The sequence below is a fragment of the Balaenoptera borealis genome, assembly GCF_965194805.1.
Source record: "Balaenoptera borealis genome assembly, chromosome: 1".
NCBI lineage: Eukaryota > Metazoa > Chordata > Mammalia > Artiodactyla > Balaenopteridae > Balaenoptera > Balaenoptera borealis.
Genome location: NC_138860.1, coordinates 145015645 through 145029833, shown reverse-complemented (window position 1 = coordinate 145029833; position 14189 = coordinate 145015645). Strand labels below are relative to the sequence as shown.

At 38.0% G+C, this 14189-nt stretch overlaps 1 long non-coding RNA gene across 1 annotated transcript; it reads left to right on the top strand.

Moving 5' to 3' along the window:
* The first annotated feature begins 3346 nt into the window (after positions 1-3346).
* On the top strand, positions 3347-9864 carry LOC309613456. The gene is made up of 2 exons (XR_014235735.1): positions 3347-3950; positions 9741-9864. It is a non-coding gene; the product is annotated as an uncharacterized lncRNA (long non-coding RNA).
* Positions 9865-14189: the final 4325 nt, after the last annotated feature.

Sequence of the window (14189 nt, the reverse complement as noted above, 5' to 3'; positions counted from 1 at the left end):
TTTTAGGTTATACCCAGGAGTGGAATTGCTGGGTCACATGGTAGTTCTAATTTTAGTTAGTTTTTTTTTTGAGAACCTCCATACTATTTTCCATTCTGTTGTTTGTGTTATAAAGTGAAAATGGGACTCTCTGAAGAGGTATATTAAGCATCACAAGGAGGACAATATCACTCTCACTGCTGATGAAGGTGTTAAGAAATTCATACTTGTTCCTCCTGAACAGTGACCATGATGATGATGACGATGATGACGATGATGATGATGATGACGATCTGGGCACTCAGTTTCAAACTGGGTGAGTTTCTGAAAAGCCCTTCCTATGACCCCAGTAGCCACTCAGCTGTTGACTTAACAGAGCTCAGTTAAAAAAATTAAGAGCTCCTTTTCTAAACTCCTAATCTCATATCCAAGTTTAAAGCTTTACAACATATATCCAAACAACAGTAGAGGTGATCAGTTTAATTATTTCCACTTAAGTTTTTCTCCATTTTGTATAGTTGGCTTGGAAGATATTGAAATCAGCAGTTAATAGGTGTCAGTAAAAAATATATCAAACTGGCTGATAGTATTTCCTCAAAAACATCTCCCTAATCTGAGGTAGAGGGGAGCACATCCATTCAGAACAGGCATTTAGTGCAAAGGCTTTTCGAATCAGCCCTGATGTTTTCAAAGGACTTCTGAGTTTTATAGTTTATAATAGCCTCCTTTTTATTTTTTGAATCATTATTAAAATGCAGCATGATGGGAAAACTGAAGTGATTCTCATGTACACATTATAATTGACATTGTGAAATTCTACCAGTGACATCACCTGTTAGGGACAACAAGGGTGTGGCGTCAGCCTTGAGCCTGGATGCTACTCCTGACCCTCTGATATCACAGGAAAAGAAAAAGGAAGGAGCCTCAATAATAATCCAGCTCACCCTTTACTAAATGCAGCAATCCCCTCCACTACATCCTCACTGGCTCCTTCAGCTTCTCCTTGAACACCTGTGATGGATACAGGAAGATTACCTCAGAATAGAGGCTAGGTCTGGGGTCATGTCCAGTTGATAGAAGTATTTTTTTAGTTAATATTTTTTCATTGTTAATAATATTAAAAAATTAAGAGATTCTGCACAAAAACCTGGTTGCCTGACTTCTTTTAAGGAATTATAATTCTGGACTCTCTGGGCCCCATTCCCACATGAAAATAACACAGTGGGGCTGAGGAACAGATGCTCCCTTTGAAAGGAACACAGACCCTCTAGTTTACCACAGTCCCTACCACTCCCTAATGTCAACTGGACCACATTAATCACCACACTCACACTGTTGTTTTTCTTATGGTAAAGAATAACATGTTTCCCGGGACCTCTCTGGCAGATGAAAGACAGCTTGAAAGAGCTCTGAGTTCTTACATTAAGATCACTCTCTTCAGCGAGACCACAAACTCTGTTGAGGAAACCTGAAGGGCTCCCTTCCCATCAACCACCTCTCTCAACCAGTTTGCCATGCAATTCCTGCAAATCTCTCCAATTCTCTGTGCATTAGTTTATCAATCTGCAGAAAGGGGCTCTCTTCTTGATCCTCGCTACCTCTACCCGACAAGAAGGCTACAGAAGCCATTTGATAACATTTGTAAAAGGGCAATGAGCTTCCCGGAGGCAAGTACATAAGGACACATGTTAACATGCTGAGTGTTATTAGAGTTGCCTATCTACCTCTAAGTGACACTCAGAAGTAGTGCGCAAGCCATGGTCAGCTAATGCTAAGCAGTATTTCAAGCCCAGACTCTACTACAGACCTATAAACTGACTAAATCCTGCAGAGAAAATCCCAGTGTTGTGGGGAAGAGGAGTAGAGCAAGAGGTACTCTGTTATAATCACTGATGCTAAAGACAGGGAAAGAGCAGACAAGAGGTGATAAATCTGGAAAACAATGTCGTTATCATTCATTGAGGGTTTACTAAATGCTACATACCTTATATGCATGATCTAATTTAATTCTTAAAAAATATCTCTATAGCTATTATTATTTTCAGTTTACAAATGGGGAGCCTGAGCCCCAGAGAGGTTAAGTAATGTTTCCAAAGACACACAGCTAGTAAAAAAGTGAAAAGGCCATGTTCAATTTAAGGGCCTGAATTCCTCACTGCAATGCAATTTTCCTTCTCTATACATAAGGGGTAAGTGAAGAAGTTGCATTTATTAAGTAAATATTATGTGCCAGGCTAGGTGGTTTTTTGTTTGTTTGCTTTTTTCAAAAAAAAAAAAAAAAAAGCTCTGAGGTATAATTTAGATACTATAAAATTCGCTGGTTTTAAGTGTACAGTTCCAAGATTTTTAGTATATTTCCGAAATGCCACGATCTAGTTTTAGAACATTCCTGTCACCCTGAAATGTTGCCTTGTGTCTATATGTAGTTAATCCCTGTTCCTACCCTCTGCTCCAGGCAACAACTAATCTACTTTCTTCCTCCATAGATTTTCTTTCCTGGGTAGTTCTTATAAATAGAATTATATAATATGTGATCTTTTATATTGGGCTGTTTTACTGAGCATATTTTTGAGGTTCATCCATGTTTTAGCATCTCATTGCTTTTTACTCCGTCATATGGATATATGCCATTTTGTATGTCCTTCTACCGGTTCATGAACGTTTGAATTGATTTTTTTTTTTTTTTTGGTTTTATAAATAATGCTGCTGTGAGAATTACCAAATAAGTCTTTTGGGTACATGTGTTTTCATATGGATAGATACCTATGAGTGGAATTCTGGGTTGCATGGTAAGTTCCTGTTTAACATTTTAAGAAACTGCCAAATTGTTTTCCAAAGTGTCTACACCATTTTACATTTTCCCTGGCAATATATGAAACAATATTTACTCCAGTTTTTCCACATCCTCACCAACACTTGTTATTATTTGACTTTCTGATTATAGCCATTCTGTTCCAGGTGGGGTAGTATCTCATTGTGGTTTTAATTTGCATTTTTCTAATGACTAATGATGTTGAGAATTTTTTCATGTACTTATTAACCATCTACATATTTTCTTTGATGAAGTATCTATTCAAAACTTTTGCCCATTTTTGAAGTTGTTTGTCTTGTGCTAGGTTTTACACATCACCCTTCTCACTACTTCACTGGGACAAGTTAATGTTTGTTTTTTTTTAAAATAAATTTATTTATTTATGGCTGCATTAGGTCTTTGTTGTGGCAAGCGGGGGCTACTCTTCGTTGCAGCGTGCGGGCTTCTAGTTGCAGTGGCTTCTCTTGCTGCACAGCATGGGCTCTAGGTGCACGGGCTTCAGTAGTTGTGGCACAGGGGCTCAGTAGTTGTGGCTCGCAGACTCTAGAGTGCAGGCTCAGTAGTTGTGGCACACAGGCTTAGTTGCTCCACGGCATGTGGGATCTTCCCAGACCAGGGCTCAAAGCCGTGTCCCCTGAATTGGCAGGCGGATTCTTAACCACTGCGCCCGGGACCAGGGAAGTCCAGGGACAAGTTACTGGTATCTTCACTTTTACAGATGAAGAAACTGAGTCAGACAGAGGTAAATAATTTGCCCAAGGTCATTCATTCAGCTAATAATGGCAGCAGTTCTTCTGGCTCCAAAGTCTCAGGTCCTTTCCCTATTAAAGCCACAATCTGGTGGTCAGTAGCTGATTACAGCTCAAAGACATGTCTGTATGATCTACACTTAAAAAAAATACGAGCAAAAAAAGAAAAAAGAAAAAAAGAAAAGAAAAGAAACATACTAACAAGAAAGGCTATAATTTTTTAAATAGAAATACCAAATTTTGCAAGGATATGGAGTACCTGGACTTTTTATATATATTTTAGTGGCAGGAAAAGCTTGTCATCCATTTTGGAATCTGTTCAATGGCATTTAATAAATTTAAACAAACATCCACCATTTGATTCAGTAATTCTATTCCTAATTATTCATCCAAGAGAAATAAAAATATTTGTTCAAAAAAGAGTTATAGAACTTCTGTTGCCAGTGTCCTTGTCCTCACAGTGAGCCACAGCCACCCACCGCCTCTGTAGGAGACCCTCCAACACTAGCAGGTTGTTACAGAATACTGAGCAGAGTTATAAAGAAATCTACTCTTCTTGCCATCACCCAAGACCAGCCTTCCGTGTGGATGAAAGGCTCTTGGTGCTCCAGCCAGGCATCAGGGCTGTGCCTCTGAGTTGAGAGAGCCAACTTCAGGACACTGGTCCACAAGAGACCTCCCAGTTCCACGTAATACCAAACAATGAAAATCTCCCAGAGATCTCCATCTCAACACCAAGACCCAGCTTCACTCAATGACCAGCAAGCTATAGTGCTGGACACCCTATGCCAAACAACTAGCAAGACAAGAACACAGCCCCATCCATTAGCAAAGAGGCTGCCTAAAATCATAGTAAGGCCACAAACACCCCAAAATACACCACCAGACGTGGACCTGCCCACCAGAAAGACAAGATCCAGCCTCATCCACCAGAACACAGGCACTAGTCCCCTCCAACAGGAAACCTACACAACCCACTGAACCAACCTTAGCCACTGGGGACAGATACCAAACACAACAGGAACTACGAACCTGCAGCCTGCAAAAAGGAGACCCCAAACACAGTAAGATAAGCAAAACGAGAAGACAGAAAAACACACAGCAGATGAAGGAGCAAGGTAAAAACACACCAGACTAAACAAATGAAGAGGAAATAGGCAGTCTACCTGAAAAAGAATTCAGAATAATGATAGTAAAGATGATCCAAAATCTTGGAAATAGAATAGATAAAATGCAAGAAACATTTAACAAGGACCTAGAAGAACTAAAGAGGAACCAAGCAATGATGAAAAACACAATAAGTGAAATTAAAAATATTCTAGAAGGGATCAGTAGCAGAATAACTGAGGCAGAAGAACGGATAAGTGACCTGGAAGATGAAAGAGTGGAAATAACTACTGCAGAGCAGAATAAAGAAAAAAGAATGAAAAGAACTGAGGACAGTCTCAGAGACCTCTGGGACGACATTAAACGCACCAACATTCGAATTATAGGGGTCGCAGAAGAAGAAGAGAAAACGAAAGGGACTGAGAAAATATTTGAAGAGATTATAGTTGAAAACTTCCTTAATATGGGAAAGGAAATAGTTAGTCAACTCCTGGAAGCACAGAGAGTCCCATACAGGATAAATCGAAGGAGAAACACGCCAAAACACATATTAATCAAACTATCAAAAATTAAATATAAAGAAAATATATTAAAAGCAGCAAGGGAAAAACAACAAATAACACACAAGGGAATCCCCATAAGGTTAACAGCTGATCTTTCAGCAGAAACTCTGCAAGCCAGAAGGGAGTGGCAGAACATATTTAAAGTGATGAAGGAGAAAAACCTACAACCAAGATTACTCTACCCAGCAAGGATCTCATTCAGATTTGATGGAGAAATTAAAATCTTTACAGACAAGCAAAAGCTAAGAGAGTTCAGCACCACCAAACCAGCTTTACAACAAATGCTAAAGGAACTTCTCTAGGCAAGAAACACAAAAGAAGGAAAACACCTACAATAACAAACCCAAAACATTCAGGAAAATGGGAATAGGAACATACATATCGATAATTACCTTAAATGTAAATGGATTAAATGCTCCCACTAAAAGACACAGACTGGCTGAATGAATACAGAAACTAGACCCATATATATGCTGTCTACAGGAGACCCACTTCAGACCTAGGGACACATACAGACTGAAAGTGAGGGAATGGAAAAAGATATTCCATGGAAATGGAAATCAAAAGAAAGCTGGAGTAGCAATTCTCATATCAGACAAAATAGACTTTAAAATAAAGACCATTACAAGAGACAAAGAAGGACACTATATAATGATCAAGGGATCGATTCAAGAAGAAGATATAACAATTGTAAATATTTATGCACCCAACAGAGGTGCACCTCAACACATAAGGCAAATACTAACAGCCATAAAAGGGGAAATCGACAGTAACACAATCATAGTAGGGGACTTTAACACCCCACTTTCACCAATGGACAGATCATCCACAATGAAAATAAATAAGGAAACACAAGCTTTAAATTATACATTAAACAAGATGGACTTAATTGATATTTATAGGACATTCTACCCAAAAACAACAGAATACACATTTTTCTCAACTGCTCATGGAACATTCTCCAGGCTAGATCATATCTTGGGTCACAAATCAAGCCTTGGTAAATTTAAGAAAATTGAAATCGTATCAAGTATCTTTTCTGACCACAATGCTATGAGACTAGATATCAATTACAGGAAAAGATCTGTAAAAAATACAAACACATGGAGACTACACAATGCACTACTTAATAACGAAGTGATCACTGAAGAAATCAAAAAATACCTAGAAACAACTGGCAATGGAGACATGATGACCCAAAACCTATGGGACACAGCAAAAGCAGTGCTAAGAGGGAAGTTTATAGCAATACAAGCCTACCTCAAGAAACAGGAAACATCTCGAATAAACAACCTAAACTTGCATCTAAAGCAATTAGAGAAAGAAGAACAAAAAAACCCCAAAGTTAGCAGAAGGAAAGAAATCATAAAGATCAGATCAGAAATAAATGAAAAAGAAATGAAGGAAACAATAGCAAAGATCAATAAAACTAAAAGCTGGTTCTTTGAGAAGATAAACAAAATTGATAAACCATTAGCCAGACTCATCAAGAAAAAAAGGGAGAAGACTCAAATCAATAATATTAGAAGTGAAAAAGGAGAAGTAACAACTGACACTGCAGAAATACAAATGATCATGAGAGATTACTACAAGCAACTCTATGCCAATAAAATGGACAACCTGGAAGAAATGGACAAATTCTTAGAAATGCACAACCTGCCGAGACTGAACCAGGAAGAAATAGAAAATATGAACAGACCAATCACAAGCACTGAAATTGAAACTCTGATTAAAAATCTTCCAACAAACAAAAGCCCAGGACCAGATGGCTTCACAGGTGAATTCTATCAAACATTTAGAGAAGAGCTAACACCTATCCTTCTCAAACTCTTCCAAAATATTGCAGAGGGAGGAACACTCCCCAACTCATTCTACGAGGCCACCATCACCCTGATACCAAAACCAGACAAAGATGTCACAAAGAAAGAAAACTACAGGCCAATATCACTGATGAACACAGATGCAAAAATCCTCAACAAAATACTAGCAAACAGAATCCAACAGCACATTAAAAGAATCATACACCATGATCAAGTGGGGTTTATTCCAGGAACGCAAGGATTCTTCAATATACGCAAATCAATCAACGTGATACACCATAATAACAAATTGAAGGAGAAAAACCATATGATCATGTCAATAGATGCAGAGAAAGCTTTTGACAAAATTCAACACCGATTTATGATAAAAGCCCTGCAGAAAGTAGGCATAGAGGGAACTTTCCTCAACATAATAAAGGCTATATATGACAAACCCACAGCCAACATTGTCCTCAATGGTGAAAAACTGAAACCATTTCCACTAAGATCAGGAACAAGACAAGGTTGCCCACTCTCACCACTATTATTCAACATAGTTTTGGAAGTTTTAGCCACAGCATTCAGAGAAGAAAAAGAAATAAAAGGAATCTAAATTGGAAAAGAAGAAGTAAAGCTGTCACTGTTTGCAGATGACATGATACTATACATAGAGAATCCTAAAGATGCTACCAGAAAACTACTAGAGCTAATCAATGAATTTGGTAAAGTAGCAGGATACAAAATTAATGCACAGAAATCTCTTGCATTCCTATACACTAATGATGAAAAATCTGAAAGTGAAATTAAGAAAACACTCCCATTTATCACTGCAACAAAAAGAATAAAATATCTAGGAATAAACCTACCTAAGGAAACAAAAGACCTGTATGCAGAAAATTATAAGACACTGATGAAAGAAATTAAAGATGATACAAATAAATGGAGAGATATACCATGTTCTTGGATTGGAAGAATCAACATTGTGAAAATGACTCTACTACTCAAAGCAATCTACAGATTCAATGCAATCCCTATCGAACAACCACTGGCATTTTTCACAGAACTAGAACAAAAAATTTCACAATTTGTATGGAAACACAAAAGATCCCGAATAGCCAAAGCAATCTTGAGAACAAAAAATGGAGCTGGAGGAATCAGGTTTCCTGACTTCAGACTATACTACAAAGCTACAGTAATCAAGACAGTATGGTACTGGCACAAAAACAGAAACATAGATCAATGGAACAGGATAGAAAGCCCAGAGATAAACCCATGCACATATGGTCACCTTATCTTTGATAAAGGAGGCAAGCATATACAGTGGAGAAAAGACAGCCTCTTCAATAAGTGGTGCTGGGAAAACTGGATAGGTACATGTAAAAGTATGAAATTAGAACACTCCCTAACATCATACACAAAAATAAACTCAAAATGGATTAAAGACCTAAATGTAAGGCCAGACACTATCAAACTCTTAGAGGAAAACATAGGCAGAAGACTCTATGACATAAATCACAGCAAGATCCTTTTTGACCCAGCTCCTAGAGAAATGGAAATAAAAACACAAATAAACAAATGGGACCTAATGAAACTTAAAAGCTTTTGCACAACAAAGGAAACCATAAACAAGACAAAAAGACAACCCTCAGAATGGGAGAAAATATTTGCAAATGAAGCAACTGACAAAGGATTAATCTCCAAGATTTACAAGCAGCTCATGCAGCTCATTAACAAACAAACAAACAACCCAATCCAAAAATGGGCAGAAGACCTTAATAGACATTTTTCCAAGAAGAGATACAGATTGCCAACAAACACATGAAAGAATGCTCAACATCATTAATCATTAGAGAAATGCAAATCAAAACTACAATGAGATATCATCTTACACCGGTCAGAATGGCCATCATCAAAAAATCTAGAGACAATAAATGCTGGAGAGGGTGTGGAGAAAAGGGAACACTCTTGCACTGTTGGTGGGAATGTAAATTGATACAGCCACTATGGAGAACAGTATGGAGGTTCCTCAAAAAACTAAAAATAGAACTACCATAAGACCCAGCAATCCCACTACTGGGCATATACCCTGAGAAAACCATAATTCAAAAAGAGTCATGTACCAAAATGTTCACTGCAGCTCTATTTACAATAGCCAGGACATGGAAGCAACCTAAATGTCCATCATCAGATGAATGGATAAAGAAGATGTGGCACATATATACAATGGAATATTACTCAGTCATAAAAAGAAACGAAATGGAGTTATTTGTAGTGAGGTGGATGGAGGTAGAGTCTGTCATACAGAGTGAAGTAAGTCAGAAAGAGAAAAACAAATACAGTATGCTAACACATATATATGGAATATAAGGAAAAAAAAAAAAAAGGTTATGAAGAACCTAGTGGTAAGACGGGAATAAAGACACAGACCTACTAGAGAATGGACTTGAGGATATGGGGAGGGGGAAGGGTAAGATGTGACAAAGTGAGAGAGTGGCATGGACATATATACACTATCAAATGTAAAATAGATAGCTAGTGGGAAGCAACCGCATAGCACAGGGAGATCAGCTCTGTGCTTTGTGACCACCTAGAGGGGTGGGATAGGGAGGGTGGGAGGGAGGGAGATGCAAGAGGGAAGAGATATGGGAACATATGTATATGTATAACTGATTCACTTTGTTATAAAGCAGAAACTAACACACCATTGTAAAGCAATTATACTCCAATAAAGATGTTAAAAAAAGTTATAGAAAAATGTTCAAAAAATGAATGGATTAACAAATCATAATATATTTGTATAATGAAATATTAACCAACAATAAAAAATAAATAAATCACTGACTGCCACACACACACACACACACACACACAGAAAAAAAAGAAAAAAAAAAAAAACCCAAACAACTAAGACTTAAAAATTGGAAACCCAAAAAACAAAGAAATCCAGATTTCTGGCTTCTTGTGAAATGAGAGCACATATAATAGCACTGGGCCCATGTTACTCAGCAAATCCTTCTGTAAGAGCTGAGCAGCAGTTGTCAGCTCCGGACACACCAGGGAGCCACAAATAGCCCAACCTCCACTTTATTCACCTATATCCCTGGCCCTGCAGGTGTTCAAGTTTGCAGCCATCGCCCTGCACTGGGCTATGCTCTGAGCCACCATAGGAAACTCTTCATACAGGTAAAGAAAACCCAACTCTACTAGAATATACATATTTTAAAACTGGATAAAGTAGTCTGTGGCAAAAAGAATGCATAATTTAGGATGGCATTCGCTGTAGAGCAAAGTTCCCCTGGGGCAGTTGTATAAAAAAATAAAAAGGCTTCAAGCCCATCTCTCCCTATCCAATATGTAAAACAATACTGTAAAATTGGAGCTGTTCCAAATAAAAGAAGGTGGGGTTTGAGTTGTGTTATTAATCCTATTTTACAGAAGAAGAAACTGGGGCTCAGAGAAGTTCAGTAATTAGCCCAGAGTCACACAGCTGGTGGGAAAATAGTCCAGTTAGAACTCAACCCCAAGTCCTTAGGAACTGAGGTAAGGGCTCTCTCTGCACCAGAGCTGCCCACTAAGGGCCAATGTCCTCACTTAGAATAAGTCTGCCTTCTTAACTTCTGTGTTTCCAGTGTCAAGCATAATATCTGACACACAGAAGATGCTCTATAAATATCTGTAAAGTGAATAAAGTGCTCCAAAAATATACGGGATTAAAAAATGTTACATTTTTATTTGATAACCGGCATGGAGTTTCAGGTGAGAGAAGAACAAATAAAATAAGTTCTGTATAACTGTCTTAATGTAGCTGATTATTCAAGTGATATTGGAGGGAAAAAGATCATACATTTACTGAGCTCTTTCTATGTACAGGTATTGTACTTGTTGCTATGAGATTTTAGGGAATGTCATACAGTGCCTGATCCATACTGGATTTAGAAAGCTACTGGGGAAGGAAACAGATTTATTAAGTACCCAGCTGCCCTACTTATTCTATTTCCTTTAAGCCCCACAACAACCCTATAACCTGTATATAAGCAATCTCATCTCATACACAAAAATGACCTGCTCAAGGTTACCCATACTTGGTGACGTACACTTCTTTGCACTGCCCCACGAAAGGCTTGAAAATTTACATTTGTGACCCAAGAATTAAACAAGAACAGAGGAAAATAACCCTTGAACTGTTACAAGCCAGTTTAAGAGTCACTGCAGAAATGCCATGAATTAAAAGGAGAGTGACTCTCTGAGCCTCAATTTCCTCATTCATAAAATGGGTCATTAATGTGCCCAGTTCCCAGTGGGGTTGTGAAGATCAGCTGCTTCAGTGGATACGGAAGGGATTTTGAGACAGAAACTGTAAGATTCTTTGTTCCAACCCTTGCATGTGGCCTCTGTCCTCTCTTTGCTTTTCAAAACTGTTCTTCCCAAGATCACCAGTGACTTCCTACAAATCAAGTAGTAACATTTTCAGTCTTTTCCAACCATATTCCCCCTGCAAACTTTTGGAAATGTCTGATCCCAGTATCTACTCCCTCTCCTTTATTCTGAGACAAGCACTCTGTCTACATATCCCTGTCTTTGTCTATCTCTTTCTGTCTCTCTCATGTACACACACACACACACACACACACACACACACACTGTTATGGGCTGAACTGTGTCCACCCCCAAAATTCATACATTGAAGTCCTAACTTCTAGTACCTCAGAGCATGACCTTATTCGGAAATAGGGTCTTTACAGATACAGTCAAGGTAAAATAAGGTCTTTAAGATGGGCTCTAATCCAATATGACTGCCGTCCTTATAAAAAGGGGAAATTTATACACAGGGATAGACATGCACACAGAAAAAATGTCATATAAATTTTGGAGTTATGCTGCTACAAGCCAAGAAACTACCATAACCTAAGAGAGAAACCTGGAACAGATCCTTCCATAGTACCTTCAGAGGGAATAAAGCCCTGCCAAAACCTTGATCTCAGACTTCTAGATTCCAGAATTGTGAAACAATACATTTCTTGTTGTTGAAGCCAGTCACTTTGTGGCACTTTGTTACGGCAGCTCTAGCAAATGAATACACACACACACACACACACACACACAACATCCATCACCTCTCTTTTGACCATTCCTTCTCTGATTCCTTTCCTCTCTCTAATATCTTCATGTACCTCTTCCCCAAAGATATGCCTTGAATCTTTCATTTCTCTCTGTACTTTCCCTACTCTATGTATGGTTGTTCTTATCCAATATCATGACTTCAGTGATCCCATCTATATGGACACCACATTTATTTCTCCTGTTTGACATTTTCATTTCTAACAAGTGTTATCAGAGAGCCCAAAAGCACCTTCCAACAGGTATCTGAGTCAGTTCTAGCACATTTCAACTGTAGTCATGAAATAATAATTTCCCCCCTTGGTTAATGTGGATCCCTTACAGGCAGTACTGTCATAATGTCCAGGCTATGAAAATAATCAGACCCAAGTTCTAAACCTGGTTCAGTTTCCTCAACTATAAAATAGAAATTAAAAATAACATCACTTTAAAAAATAATTATCTTTTAAAAGTTTAAAATAACAATTAAAAATTGTTATAAAGAGTGACTGAACAGAGGAAACTTACATAGCCTCTTAGATAGCCTCATCCACCAGAGGGCAGACAGCAGAAGCAAGAAGAACTACAATCCTGCAGCTTGTGGAACAAAAACCACATTCACAGAAAGATAGACAAGATGAAAAGGCAGAGGGCTATGTACCAGATGAAGGAACAAGATAATACCCCAGAAAAAAGAATTCAAAATAATGATAGCGAAGATGATCCAGGACCTCAGAATAAGAATGGAGGCAAAGATCGAGAAGATGCAAGAAATGTTTAACAAAGACCTAGAAGAATTAAAGAAAAAACAAACAGAGATGAACAATACAATAACTGAAATGAAAACTACACTAGAAGGAATCAATAGCAGAATAACTGAGGCAGAAAAACGGATAAGTGACCTGGAAGACAGAATGGTGGAATTCACTGCTGCAGAACAGAATAAAGAAAAAAGAATGAAAAGAAATGAAGACAGCCTAAGAGACCTCTGGGACAACATTAAATGCAACAACATTCACATTATAGGGGTCCCAGAAGGAGAATAGAGAGAGAAAGGACCCGAGAAAATATTTGAAGAGATTAGAGTCGAAAACTTCCCTAACATGGGAAAGGAAATAGCCACCCAAGTCCAGGAAGCGCAGCAAGTCCCATACAGGATAAAACCAAGGAGAAACATGCCGAGACACATAGTAATCAAACTGGCAAAAATTAAAGACAAAGAAAAATTATTGAAAGCAGCAAGGGAAAAAGACAAATAACATACAAGGGAACTCCCATAAGGTTAACAGCTGATTTCTCAGCAGAAACTCTACAAGACAGAAGGGAGTGGCATTATATACTTAAAGTGATGAAAGGGAAGAACCTACAACCAAGATTACTCTACCCGGCAAGGATCTAATTCAGATTCCATAGAGGAATCAAAAGCTGTACAGACAAGCAAAAGTTAAGAGAATACAGCACCACCAAACCAGCTCTACAACAAATGCTAAAGGAACTTCTCTAAGTGGGAAACACAAGAGAAGAAAAGGACCTACAAAAACAAACCCAAAACAATTAAGAAGATGGTCATACGAACATACATATCGATAATTACCTTAAATGTGAATGGATTAAATGTTCCAACCAAAAGACACAGGCTTGCTGAATGGATACAAAAACAAGACCCATATATATGCTGTCTACAAGAGACCCACTTCAGACCTAGGGACACATACAGACTGAACGTGAGGGGAGGGAAAAAGATATTCCATGCATATGGAAATCAAAAGAAAGCTGGAGTAGCAATACTCATATCAGATAAAATAGACTTTAAAATAAAGAATGTTACAAGAGACAAGGAAGGACACTATATAATGATTAAGGGATCAATGCAAGAAGAAGATATAACAATTATAAATATATATGCACCCAACATAGGAGCACCTCAATACATAAGGCAACTGCTAACAGCTATAAAAGAGGAAATCGACAGTAACACAATAACAGTGGGGGACTTTAACACCTCACTTACACCAATGGACAGACCATCCAAAATGAAAATAAATACGGAAACAGAAGCTTTAAATGACACAATAGACCAGAT